Below are 22,705 nucleotides of genomic sequence, written 5' to 3'. Positions count from 1 at the left end.
GTGACTCGAGCGCAACCCCCAGCTCTCCCTCGCAACTCGAATGGATGATTGGACTTCCCTGGCCCAACACAAGAGGAAGCCTGAAATCCCCGTCGTAACTCGAGAATCCCGCCGCAACTCGAGAAAAACCACGTGGCTCCCCCGTCATCGCAAGATGAGGCCCTTGGCCGCTACAGTGTATCAAGAGAAGTCCCACGTTCCATCCTGAAGTACAAAACGGTACTTGGCACCCTTGATGCGACCCCCAAAGTTCCCTGACATACCGGTCTCACTCGAGGGAAACACCAAAGTTCATGGCACCACTTCCTGTGAGCCCCTTCACCCCTCCTGATCGCGACAGGAGGGTCGACTCCCATGCTTTGTCTGCAAGGGGTTCCCGACGTTCCCCGCGAACCTCCGGATGAGGCCGGTCTCATGAGGAAATTCAAAAAGTAGCCTCATGGTTGGTGCCACATGTTGAAAGATCCCGAATTCCCGGTCCACTCTAGATAAGAACCTGACGCCCGGACATCTCTTCGAAGGCAAGCCTGTGGATGAAGGCACAACACGAAGGGACACTGACATCCCCCTGCGATCGGAGTCAGAAATGGAGAGGAACTCTGAGGTTCCTGCCTCAACTAGAGAAGAGGCCCTCTTCCATTGAACCAAACTCAGTGGTGTCCCGAGAGGCCCCTCCCAACACCACAGTATCCCTGAATTCTCAGAGGCTCCCTGAGAAGCTACCTGAGGTCACTGGCACAAGTCGAGGGAACCCAGAGTTTCCTGAAGTAACCCGAGGAAGACTTGGAGAGTCCTTTTTCAACGTCTCTTGATGCCCGATTCCCCTACCATGACTCCAGAGCAAGGACGCGCTCCCCTCGCCACAAGCACGAAAACTGACTTCCCTAGTACCACACAAGAGGCTCCCTGAGTACCCCATCGTACCTCGTGAGAAAACCCACAGTGGCACCGCAGTTCGAGAAAAACCACAAGATGCCCCCGTCAAGGAGAGATGGGGGCCTTCTTTTCCTGCCTGACCTGGAGAGCAATCCCTGGTCCTCTCTCCAAACTTCACAGGAGGATTGACTCCCTTTAGGCCACTCAGTTGGGTCCAAGAAATACCCGGTGCGACTCGAGAGGAGAGCGGAGTCCTTTGCTTCCCTCGAGATGAGGCCTGACTCCCCGGGTGAGTTTGGAATGCAACCCCAAGATCCCTGTCGCCCCTGGAGTGGAACATTATGTCCTAGACACAAGCCTAGATGAGGTCTATTTTGCCCTACAGTGATCGAGAGCAACCTCCATCTCTCCCTCACAATTTGAATGGAAGATTGGGCTTTCCACGGTCAACACATGAGGAAGTCTGTATTTCCCATCGTAATTCGAGAATTCAGCCTCAAGTCTTAAAAACCATGTGGTTCCCCCTTCATCGCAATATGAGGCCCTTGCCAGCTAGAGTCTCAAGAGAAGTCCCACGTTCCATCTTAAAGTTCGAAATGCTACTTGGCACCCTTGATGCGACCCCAAAGTTCCCCAACATACCGGTCTCACTCCAGGGGAACACCGAAATTCCCGGCGTCTCCAGGGAAGTCCCATGTTCTGTCCTTAAGTGCAAAACGGTACTTGACACCCTTGATGCGACCACAAAAGTTCCCCGACACGCTGGGTTCCCTCGAGGGGAACACCAAGGGTCCCGGCACCACTTCATCTGAGCCCCTTCTCCCCTCTTGATCGCGACAGGAGAGTCGATTCCCCTGCTTTCTCTAGAAGGGGTTCCCGGCCTTCTTGGTGCACCTCAGGATGAGGCCGGTCTCAGGAGGAAATTCGAGACTAGCCATGTGTGAAGTGCCATGTGCCGAACGACACCGATTTTCCGGTCCGCTCTTGATAAGAACCCGATGCCCGGACACCTCTTCTAAGGCAACCCTGTGAGTGAAGGCACAACACGAAGGGGCACTGACACCCCCGTGCATCATCCGGAAAAACCCGCAGGGTCTACACACAGCTCGACAAGGGGCCTGAGACTCCCGGAACAACTCGAGAGGCAACCAGAATTCCATTCCTCAGACAAGACGAGGCATGACTCTCCTGTCCCAACACTGCAGGGACCGTGCAGTCGGAGTCAGAATCGGAGAGGAAGCCTGAGGTTCTTGCCTCCCCTCGAGATGAGGCCCTCTTCCATTGCACCGAAACCAGCAGAGTCCCGAGAGTCCCTGCCAACTCCACAGCATTCCTCACCTCTCAGAGGCACCCTGGTAAGTTCACTATAGTCCCCTGCAGAAGTCGAGGGAAATGAGGGTTTCCCGCCGCCACCCGAGAAAGACCTCGAGAGTCCTTCTTCAATGCGTCTTGAGGCCCTAGTCACTTCCCATGACTCGAGAGTGATGACCAGCTCCTCCTCGCCATGCGCATGGAGACATGAGTTCCCTGGTGCCGCACGAGAGGCTCCCTGAGGTCCTCGTCGTGCCTCGTGAGAAAACCCCCACGGGCGCCGCAGCCTGAGGAAACCCATGAGATGCCCCCGTCATCGCGAGATGAGGGCCTTCTTTTCCTGCCTGACCTGGAGAGCAATCCCGAGTCCTCTCTCCAAACTGAAGAGGAGGCTCGACACCCTTGAGTCCACTCATTGGGCTCCAAGAGATCCGTGTCGCGACTTGAGAGGAAAGTGGAGTCCTCTGCTTCCCCTCGAGGCGAGGCCTGACTCCCCGGGGCAGTCTGGAATGGAAACCCGAGATCTCTGTCTTCCCTTGAGAGGAATATTAGGTCCTGGACACACGCCTCGATGAGGTCTTTTTGGCCCTGTAGTGACTCGAGCAGAACCCCCAGCTTTCCCTCGCAACTCCAGGGGAAGATTGGGCTTCCCAGGGCCAACCCAAGAGGAAGCCTGAAATCCCCGTCGTTTTCGAGAATCCAGACGCAACTCGAGAAAAACGACGTGGTTCCAACGTCTTCACAGGATGACGCCCTTGCCCGCTACAGCGTCTCCAGGGAAGTCCCATGTTCCGTCCTGAAGTGGGAAACGGTGCTTGGCTCCCTTGATGCGACCCCTAAAGTTCCCTGAAACGCCGGGTTCCCTCGAGTGGAACACCTAGAGTCCCGGCCCCACTTCATCTGAGCCCCATCTCCCCTCCTGATCGCGACAGGAGAGTCGATTCCCCTTCTTTGTGTGGAAGGTGTTCCCGGCCTTCCCGGCGCACCTCAGGATGATGCTGGTCTCACGAGGAAATTCGAGATGAGCCACGTGGGTGGTGCCACATGTCGAACGACCCCGATTTCCCGGTCCGCTCTTGCAATGAACCTGATGCCCGGACACCTCTTTGAAGGCAACCCTGTGGGGGAAGGCACCAAATGAAGGGGCAATGACACCCCCGTGCATCTTCTGGAAACACCCGCAGGTTCCACACACAGCTCGACAAGGGGCCTGAGACCCACTGAACACCTCGAGAGGCAAGCAGAGTTCCATTACTCAGACAAGACGAGGCCTGACTCTCCTGTCCCAACCCTGCAGGGACCCTGCGGTCGGAGTCAGAAATGGAGAGGAAGCCTGAGGTTCCTGCCTCCAATCGAGATGAGGCCCTCTTTCATTTCGTCAAACCTAGTGGAGTCCCGAGAGGCCCCTCTAACTCCTCAGTATCCCTCACCTCTCAGAGGCACCTGGGAGGTTCCCTAAGGTCCCCGGTAGAGGTCGAGGGAAACGAGTGTTTCCCGCCCCAACCCAAGAAAGACCTCGAGAGTCCTTCTTAAAGGCGTCTTGAGGCCCTAGTCCCTCCCATGACTCCAGAGCAATGACGCGATCTTCCTGGCCACACGCATGGAGGCCTGACTTCTCTGGCACCGCACAAGAGGCTCCCTGAGCTCCCCATCATATCTCGTGAGAAACCCCACACTGGCGCCACAGCTCGAGAAAACCCATGAGACGCTCCCGTCATCACGAGAGGAGGGCCATCTTTAACTGAATGGTATGCAGATCAAGCGTGAACCTTCTGTCCAAGCTACACAGGACGCTTGACTCCCTTTAGGCCACTCATTGGGCTCCAAGAGTTACACGTCGCGACTCGAGAGGATAGTGGAGTCCTTTGCTTCCACTCGAGACGAGGCGTGACCCACCGGGTGAGACTGGAATGCGACCCCGATATCCCTGTTGCCCCTGGAGAGGAACACTACGTCCTGGACCCAAGCCTAGATGAGGACTCTTTGCCCTGAAGTGACTCGAGAGCAACCCACAGATCTCTCTGACAAGTTGAATGGAAGATTGGACTTCCTGGGCCAACACAAGAGGAAGCCTGAATTCCCCGTCGTAACTCGAGAATCCCGCCGCAACTCGAGAAAAACCACGTGTTTCCCTCGTCATCGCAATATGAGGCCCTTGCCCGCTAGAGCATCTCCAGAGAATTCCCACGTTCCGTCTTGAAGTGCGAAACTGTACTTGGAACCCTTGATGCGACCTCAAAAGTGCCGTGACATACCGGTCTCACTCGAGGGGACCACCGAGGTTCCCGGCACCACTTCATCTGAGCCCCTTCTCCCCTTCTGATCGCGACCGGTGGGTCGATTCCCCTGCTTTGTCTGCAAGGTTTCCCTACCTTCCCGGCGCACCTCAGGATGAGGCCGGTCTCCCGAAGAAATTCGAGACGTAGCCTCGTGGGTGGTACCACATGCTGAAAGACCCCAATTTTCTGGTACGCTCTTGAAAAGAACCCGATGCCCGGACACCTCTTTGAAGGCAACCCTGTGGATGAAGGCACAACACGAAGGGGCACTGACACCCCTGTGCATCGTCCGGAAAAACCCGCAGGTTCCACACACAGCTCAACAAGTGGCCTGTCACTCCGTGAACAACTCGAAAGGCAAGCGGAGATCCATTCCTCCACGGAAGACGAGGCGTGACTCTCTGTCCGTACTCGGCAGGTACTCTGCGACCCGAGTCAGAAATGGAGAGGACCCCTGAGGTTCCTGCCTCCATTCGAGATGAGGCCCTCTTCGATTGCACCAAACCCAGTTGAGTAACGAAAGGCCCCTCCCAAATCCACAGTGTCCCTGACTTCTCAGAGGCACCCTGAGAAGTTGCCTGAGGTCACCGACACAAGTCGAGGGAACCCAGGGTTCCCTGCCGCAACCCGAGAAAGACCTCAAGAGTCCTTCTTCAATGCATCTTGAGGCCCGATTCGCCTACTATGACTCGAGAGCAATCACGCACTCCCCTTCACCACACGCACGGAGACCTGACGTCCCTAGCACCACACGAGAGGCTCTCTGAGCTCCCCATTGTACCTCGTGAGAAATCTGATACTGGCGCCGCAGCTGGAGGAAAGCCACGAGATGCCCCCGTCATCGCGAGATGTGGGCCTTTTTTCCTGCATGGCCAGGAAAACAATCCCGAGTCATCTCCAAACTCCTTAGGAGGCTTCACTCCCTTTACGCCATGCAGTGGGCTCCAAGAGATACCCGTCGCGACTCGACAGGAGAGCGGAGTCCTTTTTTTCCCCTCAAGACGAGGCCTGACTCTCCGGGTGAGTCGAGAATGCAACCCTGAGATCCCTGTTGGCCCAGTAGTGGAACACTAGGTCCTGGACACAAGCATAGATGAGGTCTATTTTGCCCTGCAGTGACTGGAGAGCAATCCCCAGTTCTAACTTGCAACTCGAATGGAATACTGGATTTTCCTGGCGCCATACAAGAGGCTCCCTGAGATCCCCGTGGTACTTCATGAGACACCCCACACTGGCGCCGCAGCTCGAGAAAACCCACGAGACGCCACCGTCATCTCGAGATGAGGGCCTTCTTTTCCTGCATGGCCTGGAGTCCAATCCCGAGTCCTCTCTCCAAACTCCACAGGAGGCTTGACTCCCTTTAGTACACACAGTGGGCTCCAAGAGATACCCATCGCGACTCGAGACGAGAGCGGAATTCTTTGCTTACCCTCGAGGTGAGAACTGACTCCCCGGATGAGTCTGGAATGCAAACCCGAGATCCCTGTCGCCCCTGGAGAGCAACGTTAGATCCTGGACACAAGCCTAGATTAGGTCTCTTTTGCCCTGCAATGACTCTAGAGCAATCCCCAGCTCCCCCTCGCAACCCGAATGGAAGATTGGATTTCAAGGCCAACAAGAGGAAGCCTAAATTCCCGGTCATAACTCGAGAATCCCGCCGCAACTCGAGCAAAACCACGTGGTTCTCCCGTCATCGCAAGATGAGGCCCTTGCCCGCTACAGCGTTTCAAAAGATGTCCCAGGTTCCGTCTTGAAATGCGAAACGGTACTTGGCACCCTTGATGCGACCCCAAAAGTCCCCCAACACGCCAGTCTCACTCAAGGGGAACACCGAGGTTCCCGGCACCACTTCATTTAAGCCCCTTCTCCCCTCCTGATCGTGACCGGTGGGTCGATTCCCCTGCTTTGTCTGCAAGGGGGCCCGACCTTCCCTGCACAACTCAGGATGAGGCCGGTCTCATGGGGAAATTCGATACGTAGCTTTGTGGGTGGTGCCACTTGCTGAAAGACTCCAATTTCCCGGTCCGCTCTTGATAAGAATCCGATGCTCGGACACCTCTTGGAAGGCAGCCTTGAGTATGAAGGTACAACACGAAGGGGCACTAACACACCTGTGCATCATCCAGAAAAACGGGCAGGTTACATACACAGCTCGACAAGTGGCCTGTCACCTCGAGAACAACTCGAGAGGCAAGAGGAGTCCCATCCTCCAGAAAAGACGAGGCCTGACTCTCCTGTACCAACATGCAGGGACCTTGCGATCTGAGTCAGAAATGGAGAGGAACACTGAGGTTCCTGCTTCAACTCGAGATGAGTCCCTCTTACATTCCACCAAATGCAGAGGAGTCTCGAGAGGCCCCTCCAAACTGCACAGTATCCCTGACTTCTCAGAGGCACTCTGAGAAGCTCCCTGAGGTCGCAGGCACAAGTCAAGGGAACCCTGGGTTTTATGCAGTGACCCGAGAAAGACCTCGAGAGCCCTTCTTCAACCCATCTTGAGGCCCGATTACCCTACCATGACTCGAGAGCAATGACGAGCTCCCCCTAGCCATCTCATGGGGACCTGACTTCCCTGGCGCCACACGAGAGGCTCCCTGAGCTCCCTCTCGTACTTCGTCAGAAACCCGGCACTAGCGCAGCAGTCTAGAAAACCCACGAGACGCCGCCATCATCGCGAGATGAGGGCCTTCTTTTCCTGCATGGCCTGGAGAGGAATCCCGAGTCCTCTATCCAAACAGCACAGGAGGCTTGACTCCCTTTAGGGCACACAGTGGGCTCCAAGAGATACCCATCGCGACTCAAAAGGACAGCGGAGTTCTTTGCTTCCCCTCGAGACGAGGCCTGATTCCCCGGGTGAGTCGGGTATGCAACCCCAAGATCCCTGTCGCCCCTAGGGACGAGCATTAAGTCCTGGACACAAGCCTAGATGAGGTCTATTTTGCCCTGCAGTGACTCGAGAGCAATCCCCAGCTCTCCCTTTAAACTCGAATGGAAGATAGGACTTCCCTGGCCCAACACATGAGGAAGACTGTATTCCCCTTCGAAACTCGAGAATCCCGCCACAACTCGAGAAACGCCACGTGGTTCCCCCGTCATCCCAAGATGAGGCCCTTGCCCCCTACAGCGTCTCAAGAGAAGTCCCACGTTCCGTCTTGAAGTGCGAAACGGTATTGGCACCCTTGATGCGCCCTCAAAAGTTCCTCGACACACCAGTCTGACTCGAGGAGAACACCGAGGTTCCCGGCACCACTACATCTGGGCCCCTTCTCCCCTCCTGATCGCGACAGGAGAGGCGATTCCCCTGTTTTGTCTTGAAGGGGTTCCCGCCTTTCCCGGTGCATCTCAGGATGAGGCCGGTCTCACGAGGATATTCGAGACATAGCCACGTGGATGGTGACACATGCCGAAAGACCCCGATTTCCCGGTCCGCTCTTGATAAGATCCTGATGCCCGGACACCTCTTTGAAGATAACCCTTTTGATGAAGGCACAACACTTAGGGGCACTGACACCCCTGGGTATCGTCCGGAGAAACCCGCAGGTACCACACACAGCTCGAGAAGTGACCTGTCACCCCGTGAACAACTGGAGAGGCAAGCAGAGTTCCATTCCTCCACACAAGACGAGGCCTGACTCTCCTGTTCGAACTCTACAGCGAAACTGCGATCCGAGTCAGATCTGGCCCAGGGGAAGTCAGGAGAGGAAACATGAGTTTCCTGCCTCCACTCGAGATGAGGCCCTCTTCCATTGCACCGAACTCAGTGGAGTCCCGAGAGACCCCTCCCAACTGCACAGTATCCCTGACTTCTCAGAGGCACCCTTAGACCTTCCTGAGATCACCGGCACAAGTCGAGGGAACCAAGGGTTTCCTGCCCCAACCTGTAAAAGACCTCGAGAGTCCTTCTTCAATGCGTCTTGAGGTGCGATTCCCCTACCATGACTCGAGAGCAATGACGCGCTCCCCCTAGCCACGCACATAGAAACCTGACTTCCCTGGCGCCACAGGAGAGGCTCCCTGAGCTCCCCATTATACCTCGTGAGCAACACCACACTGGAGCCACAGCTCGAGAATACCCACGAGACGCCCCAGTCCTCACGAGATGAGGGCCTTCTTTTGCTGTATGGCCTGGAGAGCAATCCTGAGCCCTCTCTCCAAACTCCACAGGAGGCTTGACTCATTTTAGGCCACACAGTGAGCTCCAAGATATACCCGTCGCGACTTGACAGGAGAGCGGTGTCCTTGGCTTCCCCTCGAGACGAGGCCTGACTCCCCGGGTGAGTCGAGAATGCAATGCTGAGATCGCTTTCGCCCCAGCAGAGGAACATTAGGTCCTGGACACAAGCCTAGATGAGGTCTATTTGGCCCTGCAGTGTCTCGAGAGCAATCCCCAGTTCTAACTCGCAATTCGAATGAAAACTGGACTTCCCTGGGCCAGTTGAAGAGGAAGCCTGAATTCCCGGTTGTAACTCGAGAATCCCGCCCCAACTCAAGAAAAACCACGTGGTTCCCCCGTCATCGAAAGATGAGGCCCTTGCCCGCTACAGCGTCTCAAGAGAAGTCCCACGTTCCGTATTGAAGAGCAAAAAGTTACTTGGAACCCTTGATGCGACCCCAAAAGTTCCCCGACATACCAGTCTCACTTGAGGAGAACACCGAGGTTCCCGGCACCACTTCATCTGAGACTCTTCTCCCCTCCTGATCGCGACAGGAGGTTCGATTCCCCTGCTTTGTCTGGAAGGCGTTCCCGACCTTCCTGGCGCACATCAAGATGAGGCCAGTCTCACGAGGAAATTCGAGACATAGCCTCGTGGGTGGTGCGGCATGCCAAAAGACCCCGATTCCCTGGTCCGCTCTTGATAAGAACCCGATGGCAGAACCCAACTCGAAGGCAATCCTGTGGAACAAGGCACAACACGAAGGGGCAGTGACACCCCAGTGCATCGTCCAGAAAAACCCGCAAGTTCCACATACAAATCGACAAGTGGCCTGTCACCCCATGAACAACGCGAGAGTCAAGCGGAGTTCCATTCCTCCACACAAGACGAGGCCTGACTCTCCTGTCCCAACTCTGCAGGGACTCTGCGATCCGAGTCAGATCCGGCGCATTCGAAGCCAGGAGAGGAACCCTGTGGTTCCTGCCTCAACTTGTCATGAGGCCCTCTTCCATTGCACCAAACCCAGTGGAGTTCCGAGAGGCCCCTCCCAACTCCACAGTGACCCTGACTTCTCAGAGGCACGCTGAGAAGCTTCCTGAGGTCACTGGCACAAGTCGATGGAACCCAGGGTTTCCTGCTGCAACCCAAGAAAGACCTCGAGAGTCCTTCTTTAACACGTCTTCAGGCCCAATTCCCCTACCATGACTCGAGAACAATGACGGGCTCCCTCTCACCACGTGCATAGTGACCTGACTGCCCTGGCACCACATGAGAGGCTCACTGAGCTCCTAGTCTTACTTCGTGAGAAACCCCACACTAGCGCCACAGCTCGAGAAAACCTACGAGACGCCCCAGTCATCGGGAGATGAGGGCCTTCATTTCCTGCATTGCCTGGAGAGCAATCCCGTGTCCTCCCTCCAAACACCAGAGGAGGTTTGACTCCCTTTAAGCCACTCAGTGGGCTCCAAGACATACCCGTCCGACTCGAGAGGAGAGCAGAGTCCTTTGCTTCCCCTCGAGACGAGGCCTGACTCCAGGGTGAGTCTGGAATGCAACCCCGAGATTCCTGTCGCCCCTTGACATGAACATTAGGTCCTGCACACAAGCCTTGGTGGGGTCTCTTTTGCCTTCAGTGACTAGAGCGCACCTCCAGCTCTTCCTCGAATCTCGAATGGAAGATAAGACTTCTGTGGGCCAACACAAGAGGAAGCATGAATTCCCTGTGGTAACTCAAATATCCCACCGCAACTAGAGAAAAACCAAGTGGTTCCCCAGTCATTCCAAGATGAGGCCCTTGCCCGCTGGAGCACCCCAAGAGAAGTCCCACGTTCCAATTGGAAGAGAGAAACGGTACTTGGAACGCGTTATGCGACCCCAAAAGTTACCCGACATACCTGTCTCACTTGAGGGAAACACCGAGGTTCCCAGCAGCACTTCATCTGAGCCACTTCTCCCCTCCTGATCGCCACAGGAGGGTCGATTCCTCTGCTTTGTCTGGAAGGGTTTCATGACCTTCGCGGCACACCTCAGGATGAGGCCGGTTTCATGAGGAAATTCGAGACTAGCCACGTGGGTGGTGCCAAATGCTGAACGAGCCCGATTTCCCAGTCCGCTCTTCATAAGAACACGATGCCCGGACACCTCTTCGAAGGCAACCCTGTGGATGAAGACACAAAACGAAGGGTCACTGACACCCCCATGCATCGTCTGGAAAAAAACTGCAGATTCCACACACAGTTTGACAAGGGGCCTGAAACCCCATGAACAACTCGAGAGGCAAGCGGAGTTCCATTCCTCAGAAAAGACATAGCCTGACTCTCCTGTCCCAACTCTGCAGGGACACTACGATCAGAGTCAGAATTGGAGAGGAAGCCTGAGGTTCCTGCCTCCACTCGAGGTGAGGCCCTCTTCCATTGCGACAAACCCAGTGGAGTCCCGAGAGGCCCCGCCAAATCCACAGCGTCACTCACCTCTCAGAGGCACCCTGGGAAGTTTCCTCAGGTCCCCGGCAGAAGTCGGGGGAAACGAAGGTTTCCCGCTGCAACCCGAGAAAGACATCGAGAGTCCTTCTTCAACGCGTCTTGAGGCCCTAGTCCCCTCCCATGACTCGAGAACAATGACGCGCTCCTTCTCGCCACGTGCATGGAGACATGACTTCCCTGGCGCCGCACGAGAGGCTCCCTGAGATCCTCGTCGTGCCTCGGAGAAAACCCCCACGGGTGCCGCAGCTCGAGGAAACCCCTGAGATGCCCCCGTCCTCGCGAGGTGAGGGTCTTCTTTTCCTGCCTGGCCTGGAGAGCAATCACGAGTCCTCTCTCAAAAGTGAAGAGGAAGCTGGAATTCCTTGAGGCCACTCAGGGGGCATCAAGATATCAGCGTCGAGACTCGGGAGGAGAGCGGAGTCCTTTGCTTCCCCTCGAGGCGAGGCCTGACTCCCCGGGGGAGCATGGGATGCAACCCCGAGATCCTTGTCTTCCCTGGAGAGGAGTATTAGGTCCTGGACACACGCCTAGATGAGGTCTCTTTGGCCCTGCAGTGATTCGAGCGCAACCCCCAGCTTTCCCTCGCCACAAGAATAGAAGATTGGGCTACCCAAGGCCGACACAAGAGGAAGCCTGTAATCCTCCGTCGTAACACGAGAATCCCGCCGCAACTCGAGAAAACCCACGTGGTTCCCACCTCTTGGCAAGATGAGGCCCTTGCCCGCGACGGCGTCTCAAGGGAAGTCCCCTGTTCCGCCCTGAAGGGCGAAACGGTCCCTGACAGCCTTCCTGCGACCCCCAAAAGTCCCCCGACACGACGGGTTCCCTCGAGGGGAACACCGAGGGTCCCGGCACCGCTTCCTCTGAGCCCCTTCTCCCCTCCTGATCGCGACAAGAGAGGCGATTCCCCTGCGTGGTCTGGAAGGGGTTCCCGGCCTTCCCGGCGCCCCTCAGGATGAGGCCGGTCTCACGAGGAAATTCGAGACGAGCCACGTGGGTGGGGCCACATGCCGAACGCCCCCGATTCCCCGGTCCGCCCTTGAGAAGGACCCGAGGCCCAGACCCCTCTTCGAAGGCAACCATGTGGGTGAAGGCACAGCACGAAGGGGCACTGCCACCCCCGTGCATCGTCCGCAAAGACCCGCGGGTTCCACACACAGCTCGACGAGGGGCCTGAGACCCCCTGAGCAACTCGAGAGGCCAGCGGGGTTCCCTTCCTCAGACAAGACGAGGCCTGACTCTCCTGTCCCAACTCTGCAGGGACCCTGCGGTCGGAGTCCGAAACGGAGAGGAAGCCTGAGGTTCCTGCCTCCCCTCGAGGTGAGGCCCTCTTCCGTTGCGCCAGACCCAGCGGAGTCCCGAGGGGCCCCGCCACCTCCGCAGGATCCCTCGCCTCTCAGAGGCACCTTGGGAAGTTCCCTAAGGTCCCCGGCAGAAGGCGAGGGACACGAGGCTTTCCCGCCGCCCCCCGAGAAAGACCTCGAGAGTCCTTCTTCAACGCGTCTCGAGGCCCTAGTCCCCTCCCGTGACTCGAGAGCCAGGACGCGCTCCCCCTCGCCACGCGCATGGAGACCTGACTTCACTGGCGCCGCACGAGAGGCTCCCTGAGATCCTCGTCGTGCCTCGGGAGAAAACCCCCACGGGCGCCGCAGCTCGAGGAAACCCCTGAGACGCCCCCGTCCTCGCGAGCTGAGGGCCTTCTTTTCCTGCATGGCCTGGAGAGCAATCCCGGGTCCTCTCTCCAAACGGAAGAGGAGGCTGGACTCCCTTGAGGCCGCTCAGGGGGCTCCAAGAGACCCGCGTCGCGACTCGAGAGGAGAGCGGAGTCCTTGGCTTCCCCTCGAGACGAGGCCTGACTCCCCGGGGGAGCCTGGAATGCAACCCCGAGATCCCTGCCTTCCCTGGAGAGGAATATTAGGTCCCGGACACACGCCTAGGTGAGGTCTCTTCGGCCCTGCAGTGACTCGAGCGCAACCCCCAGCTTTCCCTCGCAACCCGAGGGGAAGATTGGGCTTCCCAGGGCCAACCCAAGGGGAAGGCTGAGATCCCCGTCGTAACTCGAGAATCCCGCCGCAACTCGAGAAAACCCACGTGGTTCCCACCTCTTGGCAAGATGAGGCCCTTGCCCGCGACGGCGTCTCAAGGGAAGTCCCCTGTTCCGCCCTGAAAGGCGAAACGGTCCCTGACAGCCTTCCTGCGACCCCCAAGAGTCCCCCGACACGCCGGGTTCCCCCGAGGGGAACACCGAGGGTCCCGGCACCGCTTCCTCTGAGCCCCTTCTCCCCTCCTGATCGCGACAGGAGAGGCGATTCCCCTGCGTGGTCTGGAAGGGTTTCCCGGCCATCCCGGCGCACCTCAGGATGAGGCCGGTCTCACAAGGAAATTCGAGACGAGCCACGAGGGTGGGGCCACATGCCGAACGCCCCCGATTCCCCGGTCCGCCCTTGAGAAGGACCCGAGGCCCGGACCCCTCTTCGAAGGCAACCCTGTGGGGGAAGGCACAACACGAAGGGGCACTGCCACCCCCGTGCATCGTCCGCAAAGACCCGCGGGTTCCACACACAGCTCGACGAGGGGACTGAGACCCCCTGAGCAACTCGAGAGGCCAGCGGGGTTCCCTTCCTCAGACAAGACGAGGCCTGACTCTCCTGTCCCAACTCTGCAGGGACCCTGCGTTCGGAGTCCGAAACGGAGAGGAAGCCTGAGCTTCCTGCCTCCCCTCGAGGTGAGGCCCTCTTCCGTTGCGCCAGACCCAGCGGAGTCCCGAGGGGCCCCGCCACCTCCACAGGATCCCTCGCCTCTCAGAAGCACCCTGGGAAGTTCCCTCAGGTCCCCGGCAGAAGGCGAGGGAAACGAGGGTCTCCCGCCGCCCCCCGAGAAAGACCTCGAGAGTTCTTCTTCAACGCGTCTCGAGGCCCTAGTCCCCTCCCGTGACTCGAGAGCCAGGACGCGCTCCCCCTCGCCACGCGCATGGAGACCTGACTTCACTGGCGCCGCACGAGAGGCTCCCTGAGATCCTCGTCGTGCCTCGGGAGAAAACCCCCACGGGCGCCGCAGCTCGAGGAAACCCCTGAGACGCCCCCGTCCTCGCGAGCTGAGGGCCTTCTTTTCCTGCATGGCCTGGAGAGCAATCCCGGGTCCTCTCTCCAAACGGAAGAGGAGGCTGGACTCCCTTGAGGCCGCTCAGGGGGCTCCAAGAGACCCGCGTCGCGACTCGAGAGGAGAGCGGAGTCCTTGGCTTCCCCTCGAGACGAGGCCTGACTCCCCGGGGGAGCCTGGAATGCAACGCCGAGATCCCTGCCTTCCCTGGAGAGGAATATTAGGTCCCGGACACATGCCTAGGTGAGGTCTCTTCGGCCCTGCAGTGTCTCGAGCGCAACCCCCAGCTTTCCCTCTCACTCGAGGGGAAGATTGGGTTCCCAGGGCCAACCCAAGAGGAAGCCTGAGATCTCCGTCGTAACTCGAGAATCCCGACGCAACTCGAGGAAAACCACGTGGTTTCAACGTCTTTGCAAGATGAGCCTCTTGCGCGCTATGGCGTCTCAAGGGAAGTCCCAGTTTCCGTCCTGAAGTGCGAAACAGTACCGGACACTTTCATGCGACCCCCAGAAGTTCCCCGACACACCGGGTTCCCTCGAGGGAAACACCGAGGTCCCGACACCACTTCATCTGAGCCCCTTCTCCCCTCCTGATGGCGACAGGAGTGTCGATTCCCCTTCATGGTCTGGAAGGGATTCCCAGCCTTCCCGGCGCATCTCAGGATGAGGCCGTCCGCACGAGGAAATTCGAGATGAGCCACGGGGTTGGTGCCACATGCCGATCGACCTCGATTTCCCGGTCCACTCTTGAGAAGAACCCGTTGCACGGACACCTCTTCGAAGGCAACCCTGTGGGTGAAGGCACAACGCGAAGGGGCACTGACACTCCCGTGCATCGTCCAGAAACACCCGTGGGTTCCACACACAGCTCGAAGAGGGGCCTGAGACCCCCTGAGCAACTCGAGAGGCAAGCGGAGTTCCCTTCCTCAGACAAGACGAGGCCTAACTCTCCGCTCCCAACTCTGCAGGGACCCTGAGGTCGGAGGGTCGGAGTCAGAAACAGAGAGGAAGCCTGAGGTTCCTGCCTCCCCTCGAGATGAGGCCCTCTTCCATTGCTCCAACCCAAGCGGAGTCCCGAGAGGCCCCGCTAACTCCACAGCATCCCTCACCTCTCAGAGGCACCCTGGGAAGTTCCCTCAGATCCCCGGCAGAAGTCGAGTGAAATGAGGGTTTCCCGCCGCCACTCGAGAAAGACCTCGATAGTCCTTCTTCAAAGTGTCTTGAGGCCCTTGTCCCCTCTCTGGACTAGAGAGCAATGATGCGCTCCCCCTCGCCTCGCTCATGCAGACCTGGCTTCCCTGGCGCCGCACGAGAGGCTCCCTGAGATCCTCGTCGTGCCTCGGGAGAAAACCCCCACGGGCGCCGCAGCTCGAGGAAACCCCTGAGACGCCCCCGTCCTCGCGTGCTGGGGGCCTTCTTTTCCTGCCTGGCCTGGAGAGCAATCCCGAGTCCTCTCTCCAAACCGAAGAGTAGGATGGATTCCCTTGAGGCGACTCAGTGGGCTCCAAGAGATCCGCGTCGCGGCTCGAGAGGAGAGCGCAGTCCTTTGCTTCCCCTCGAGGCGAGGCCTGACTCCCCGGGTGAGTCTGGAGTGCAATCCCGAGATCCTTTTCTTCCCTTGAGAGGACTATTAGGTCCTGGACACACGCCTAGATGAGGTCTCTTTGGCCTTGCAGTGATTCGAGCACAACATCCAGCTTTCCCTCGCAACTCGAAGGGAAGTTTGGGCTTCCCAGGGCTAACACAAGTGGAAGCCTGAAATCCACGTCGTAACTCGAGAATCCCGCCGCAACTCGAAAAAAACCACGTGGTTCCATCGTCTTCGCAGCATGAGGCCCTTGCCCGCCACAGCATCTCAAAAGAAGTCCCACGTTCCTATTGAAGTGCAGAACGGTACTTGGCACCCATGATGGCACGCCCAAAGTTCCCCAACATACAGGCCTCACTCGAGGGTAACACCCATGTTCCCCGCACCACATCATTTGAGCCCCTTCTCCCCTCCTGATTGCAACAGGAGTGTCTTTTCTCCTGCTTTGTGTGGAAGGGGTTACCGATCTTCCCAGCGCACATCAGGATGAGGCCTGTCTCACGAGGAAATTGGAGATGTAGCCTCGTGGGTGGTGCCACATGCGGAAAGACCCCATTTCCCGGTCAGCTATTAATAAGAACCCGATGCCCGTACACTTCTTGGAATGCATCCCGTAGGATGAAGGCACAACAAGGAGGGACCCTGAACACCCGTGCATCTTTTGGAAAATTCTGCAGGTTCCACATACAGCTCGACAAGTGACCTGTTACCTCGTGAACAACTCGAGAGGCAAGCTAAGTTTCATTTCTCCACAGAATACGAGGCCTGACTCTCCTGTCCCAACTCTGCAGGAATCCTGAGATCGGAGTCTGAAATGGAGAGGAACCCTGAGGTTCCTTCCTCAACACGAGATGAGGCCCTCTTGTATTATACCACACCCAGTGGAGTCCCGAGAGGCCCCTCCCAACTCCACAGTATCAGTGTCTTCTCAGAGGCACCCTGAGCAACTCCCTGAAGTCACCGGCACAGGTCGAGGGAACACAGGGTATCCTGCCGCAACCCGAGAAAGACCTCAAGAGTCCGTCTTCAACGCGTCTTGAGGACGGATTCCCCTACCATGACTCGAGAGCAGTGACACGCTCCCCCTCGCCATGCGCATGGACACCTGACTTCCCTGGCGCCACATGAGAGGCTCCGTGAGCTCCCCGTCATACCTCGTGAGAAACCCCACACTGGCGCCGCAGCTCGGGAAAACCCACCGTCATCGCGAGATTGGGGACTTCTTTTCCTGCCTGACCTGGAGAGCAATCCCTGGTCTTTTCTCCAAACTTCACAGGAGGCTTTACTCCCTTTAGGCCACTCAATGGGCTCCAAGAGATACCTGTCGCGACTTGAGAGGAGAGCAGAGTACTTTGTTTCCCCTCGAGACGAGGCCTTACCTCGAGTGAGTCTGGAATGCAACCCCGAGATCCCTGTTGCCCCTGGAGAGGAACATTATGTCCTGGACAAAAGCCTAGATGAGGTCTATTTTGCCCTACAGTGACTCGAGAGCAACACCCATCTCTCCCTCGCAATTCGAATGGAAGATTGGTCTTCATTGGGCCAACACAAGAGGAAGTCTGAATTTCCCGTTGTAACTCGAGAATCCCACCGCAACTCTTAAAAACCACGTGGTTCCCCATTCATCGCAATATGAGGCCTTTGCCCGCTACAGAGTCTCAAGAGAAGTCCCATGTTTCGTCATAAAGTTCGAAATGCTACTTGGCACCCTTGATGCGACCCCAAAAGTTCCCCAATATACCGGTCTCACTCCAAGGGAACACCGAAGTTCCTGGCACCACTTCATTTGAGCCCCTTCTCTGCTCCTGATCACGGCAGGAAGGTCGATCCCCCTGCTTTGTCTAGAAGGGGTTCCCGACCTTCATGGCGCACCTCAGGATGAGGCCAGTCTCATGAAGAAATTCGAGACGTAGCCTCGTGTTGGTGTCACGTGCCAAAAGACCCCGATTTCTCGGTCTTGCTCTTGATAAGAACCCGATGCCCGGACACCTCTTCTAAGGCAACCCTGTGGAAGAAGGCAATACACGAGGGGGCACTGGCAACCCTGTTCATCGTCCAGAAAACCCCGCAGGATCCACATACAGCTCCACAACTGGCCTGTCACCCCTTAAACAATGAGAGAGGAAAGCGGAGTTCCCTTCCTCAGACAAGACGAGGCCTGAGTATCCAATCCCAACTCTGCAGGCACGCTTCGATCTGAGTCAGAAATGGAGAGGAAACCTGAGGTTCCTGCCTCAACCCGAGATGAGGCCCTCTTCCATTAAAACAAACCCAGTGGAGTCCCGAGAGGCCCCTGCCATCTCCACAGTATCCCTGACTTCTCATAGGCATTCTGAGAAGCTCCTTGAGGCCACCGGCAAAAGTCGAGCGAAATAAGGGTTTCCTGCCACAACCGAAGAAAGACCTCGAGAGTCCTTCTTCAATGTGTCTTGAGGTCAGATTCCCCTACCATAGCTCGAGAGCAATAATGCGCTCCCCCTCGCCACGCACATGGAGACCTGACTTCCCTGGCGCCACACGAGAGGCTCCCTGAGCTCCCCGTCGTACCTCGTGTGAAACCCCACACTGGCGCCGCAGCTCGAGAAAACCCACAAGATCCCTCCGTCATCGCGAGATGAGGGCCATCTTTTCCTGCATGGCCTGGAGAGCAGTCCCAAGTCCTCTCTCCAAACTTCACAGGAGGCTTGACTCCCTTTAGACCACAAAGTGGGCTCCAAGAGGTGCCCGTCGCGACTCGAAAGGAGAGCGGAGTCCTTTGCTTCCCTTCGACATGAGGCCTGACTCCCTGGGTGAGTCTGGAATGCAAACCTGAGATCTCTGTGGCCCTTGGAGAGGAACATTAGGTCCTGGACACAAGCCTAGATGAGGTCTCCTTTGCCCTGCAGTGACTCAAGCTCAACCCCCAGCTCTCCCTTGCAACTCGAATGGATGATTGGACTTCCCTGGCCCAACACAAGAGGAAGCCTGAAATCCCCGTCGTAACTCGAGAATCCCACCGCAACTCGAGAAAAACCACGTGGCTCCCCCGTCATCGCAAGATGAGGCCCTTGGCCGCTACAGCGTATCAAGAGAAGTCCCACGTTCCATCCTGAAGTACAAAACAGTACTTGGCACCCTTGATGCGACCCCCAAAGTTCCCTGACATACCGGTCTCACTCGAGGGAAACACCAAAGTTCACGGCACCACTTCCTGTGAGCCCCTTCACCCCTCCTGATCGCGACAGAAGGGTCGATTCCCATGTTTTGTCTGCAAGGGGTTCCCGACGTTCCCCGCGAACCTCCGGATGAGGCCGGTCTCATGAGGAAATTCGAAAAGTAGCCTCATGGTTGGTGCCATATGCTGAAAGATCCCGAATTCCCGGTCCACTCTAGATAAGAACCTGACGCCCGGACATCTCTTCGAAGGCAACCCTGTGGATGAAGGCACAACACGAAGGGACACTGACATCCCCATGCATCGTCTGGAAAAACCCGCAGATTCCACTCACAGCTCCAAATGTGGACTGTCACCTCGTGAACAACTCGAGAGGCAAGTGAAGTTGCATTCCTTCACACAAGACGAGGCCTTACTCTCCTGTCCCAACTCTTCAGGGACCCTGCAATTGGAGTCAGAAATGGAGAGGAACCCTGAGGTTCCTGCCTCAACTAGAGAAGAGGCCCTCTTCCATTGAACCAAACTCAGTGGTGTCCCGAAAGGCCCCTCCCAACACCACAGTATCCCTGAATTCTCAGAGGCTCCCTGAGAAGCTACCTGAGGTCACTGGCACAAGTCGAGGGAACCCAGAGTTTCCTGAAGTAACCTGAGAAAGACTTGGAGAGTCCTTTTTCAACGTCTCTTGATGCCCGATTCCCCTACCATGACTCCAGAGCAAGGACGCGCTCCCCTCGCCACAAGCAGGAAAACTGACTTCCCTAGTACCACACAAGAGGCTCCCTGAGTACCCCATCGTACCTCGTGAGAAAACCCACACTGGCGCCGCAGTTCGAGAAAAACCACAAGATGCCCCCGTCAAGGAGAGATGGGGGGCTTCTTTTCCTGCCTGACCTGGAGAGCAACTCCTGGTCCTCTCTCCAAACTTCACAGGAGTATTGACTCCCTTTAGGCCACTCAGTTGGGTCCAAGAAATACCCGGTGCGACTCGAGAGGAGAGCGGAGTCCTTTGCTTCCCGGGGCGAGGCCTGACTCCCCGGGTGAGTTTGGAATGCAACCCCGAGATCCCTGTCGCCCCTGGAGTGCAACATTATGTCCTAGACACAAGCCTAGATGAGGTCTATTTTGCCCTACAGTGACTCGAGAGCAACCTCCATCTCTCCCTCACAATTTGAATGGAAGATTGGGCTTCCCACGGTCAACACAAGAGGAAGTCTAAATTTCCCATCGTAATTCGAGAATTCAGCCTCAAGTCTTAAAAACCATGTGGTTCCCCCTTCATCGCAATATGAGGCCCTTGTCAGGTAGAGTCTCAAGAGAAGTCCCACGTTCCATCTTAAAGTTCGAAATGCTACTTGGCACCCTTGATGCGACCCCAAAGTTCCCCAACATACCGGTCTCACTCCAGGGGAACACCGAAGTTCCCGGTATCTCCAGGGAAGTCCCATGTTCCGTCCTTAAGTGCGAAACGGTACTTGACACCCTTGATGCGACCGCAAAAGTTCCCCGACATGCTGGGTTCCCTCGAGGGGAACACCGAGGGTCCCGGCACCACTTCATCTGAGCCCCTTCTCCCTTCCTGAAAGCGACAGGAGAGTCGATTCCCCTGCGTGGTCTGGAAGGAGTTCCCGGCCTTCCTGGCGCACCTCAGGATGAGGCCGGTCTCAGGAGGAAATTCGAGACTAGCCACGTGTGAGGTGCCACGTGCAGAACGACCCCGATTTTCCGGTCCGCTCTTGATAAGAACCCGATGCCCGGACCCCTCTTCGAAGGCAACCCTGTGGGTGAAGGCACAACACGAAGGGGCACTGACACCCCCGTGCATCATCCGGAAAAACCCTCAGGGTCTACACACAGCTCGACAAGGGGCCTGAGACTCCCGGAACAACTCGAGAGGCAACCAGAGTTCCATTCCTCAGACAAGACGAGGCATGACTCTCCTGTCCCAACACTGCAGGGACCGTGCAGTCAGAGTCCAAAACCGAGAGGAAGCCTGAGGTTCCTGCCTCCCCTCGAGATGAGGCCCTCTTCCATTGCGCCAAACCCAGCAGAGTCCCGAGAGGCCCTGCCAACTACACAGCATCCCTCACCTCTCAGAGGCACCCTGGGAAGTTCCCTAAGGTCCCCTGCAGAAGTCGAGAGAAACGAGGGTTTCCCACCGCAACCTGAGAAAGACCTCGAGAGTCCTTCTTCAACGCCTCTTGAGGACCTAGCCGCTTCCCATGACTCGAGAGTGATGACCAGCTCCCCCTTGCCATGCACATGGAGACCTGACTTCCCTGGCGCCGCACGAGAGGCTCCCTGAGGTCCTCGTCGTGCCTCGTGAGAAAACCCCCATGGGCGCAGCAGCCTGAGGAAACCCATGAGACGCCCCCGTCATCGCGAGATGAGGGCCTTCTTTTCCTGCCTGGCCTGGAGAGCAATCCCGAGTCCTCTCTCCAAACTGAAGAGGAGGCTCGACACCCTTGAGTCCACTCAGTGGGCTCCAAGAGATCCGTGTCGCGACTTGAGAGGAAAGCGGAGTCCTTTGCTTCCCCTCCAGGCGAGTCCTGACTCCCCGGGGGAGTCTGGAATGGAAACCCGGGATCCCTGTCTTCCCTTGAGAGGAATATTAGGTCCTGGACACACGCCTCGATGAGGTCTCTTTGGCCCTGTAGTGACTCGAGCAGAACCCCCAGCTTTCCATAGCAACTCAAATTGAAGTTTGGGCTTCCCAGAGCCAACCCAAGAGAGACCTGAAATTCCTGTCGTTTTCGAGAATCCCGATGCAACTCAAGAAAAACGACGTGGTTCCAACGTCTTCACAGGATGAGGCCCTTGCCCGCGACAACGTCTCCAGGGAAGTCCCATGTTCCGTCCTGAAGTGGGAAACGGTACTTGGCTCCCTTGATGCGACCCCTAAAGTTCCCTGAAACGCCGGGTTCCCTCGAGTGGAACACCGAGGGTCCGGGCACCACTTCATCTGAGCCCCATCTCCCCTCCTGATCGCGACAGGAGAATCGATTCCCCTACTTTGTGTGGAAGGGGTTCCCGGCCTTCCCGGCGCACCTCAGGATGATGCTGGTCTCATGAGGAAATTCGAGATGAGCCACGTGGATGGTGCCACATGCAGAATGACCCCGATTTCCCGGTCCGCTCTTGAAATGAACACGATGCCCGGACACCTCTTCGAAGGCAACCCTGTGGATGAAGACACAAAACGAAGGGTCACTGACACCCCCATGCATCGTCTGGAAAAAAACTGCAGATTCCACACACAGTTTGACAAGGGGCCTGAAACCCCATGAACAACTCGAGAGGCAAGCGGAGTTCCATTCCTCAGAAAAGACATAGCCTGACTCTCCTGTCCCAACTCTGCAGGGACCCTGCGGTCGGAGTCAGAAATGGAGAGGAAGCCTGAGGTTCCTGCCTCCACTCGAGGTGAGGCCCTCTTCCATTGCGACAAACCCAGTGGAGTCCCGAGAGGCCCCGCCAAATCCACAGCGTCACTCACCTCTCAGAGGCACCCTGGGAAGTTTCCTCAGGTCCCCGGCAGAAGTCGGGGGAAACGAAGGTTTCCCGCTGCAACCCGAGAAAGACATCGAGAGTCCTTCTTCAACGCGTCTTGAGGCCCTAGTCCCCTCCCATGACTCGAGAACAATGACGCGCTCCTTCTCGCCACGTGCATGGAGACATGACTTCCCTGGCGCCGCACGAGAGGCTCCCTGAGATCCTCGTCGTGCCTCGGAGAAAACCCCCACGGGTGCCGCAGCTCGAGGAAACCCC

This window comes from Bubalus kerabau, unplaced genomic scaffold, assembly GCF_029407905.1.
Source record: "Bubalus kerabau isolate K-KA32 ecotype Philippines breed swamp buffalo unplaced genomic scaffold, PCC_UOA_SB_1v2 scaffold_27, whole genome shotgun sequence".
NCBI lineage: Eukaryota > Metazoa > Chordata > Mammalia > Artiodactyla > Bovidae > Bubalus > Bubalus kerabau.
The sequence above is the reverse complement of the archived record's forward strand: the minus strand, read 5'-3'. Positions refer to the sequence as shown.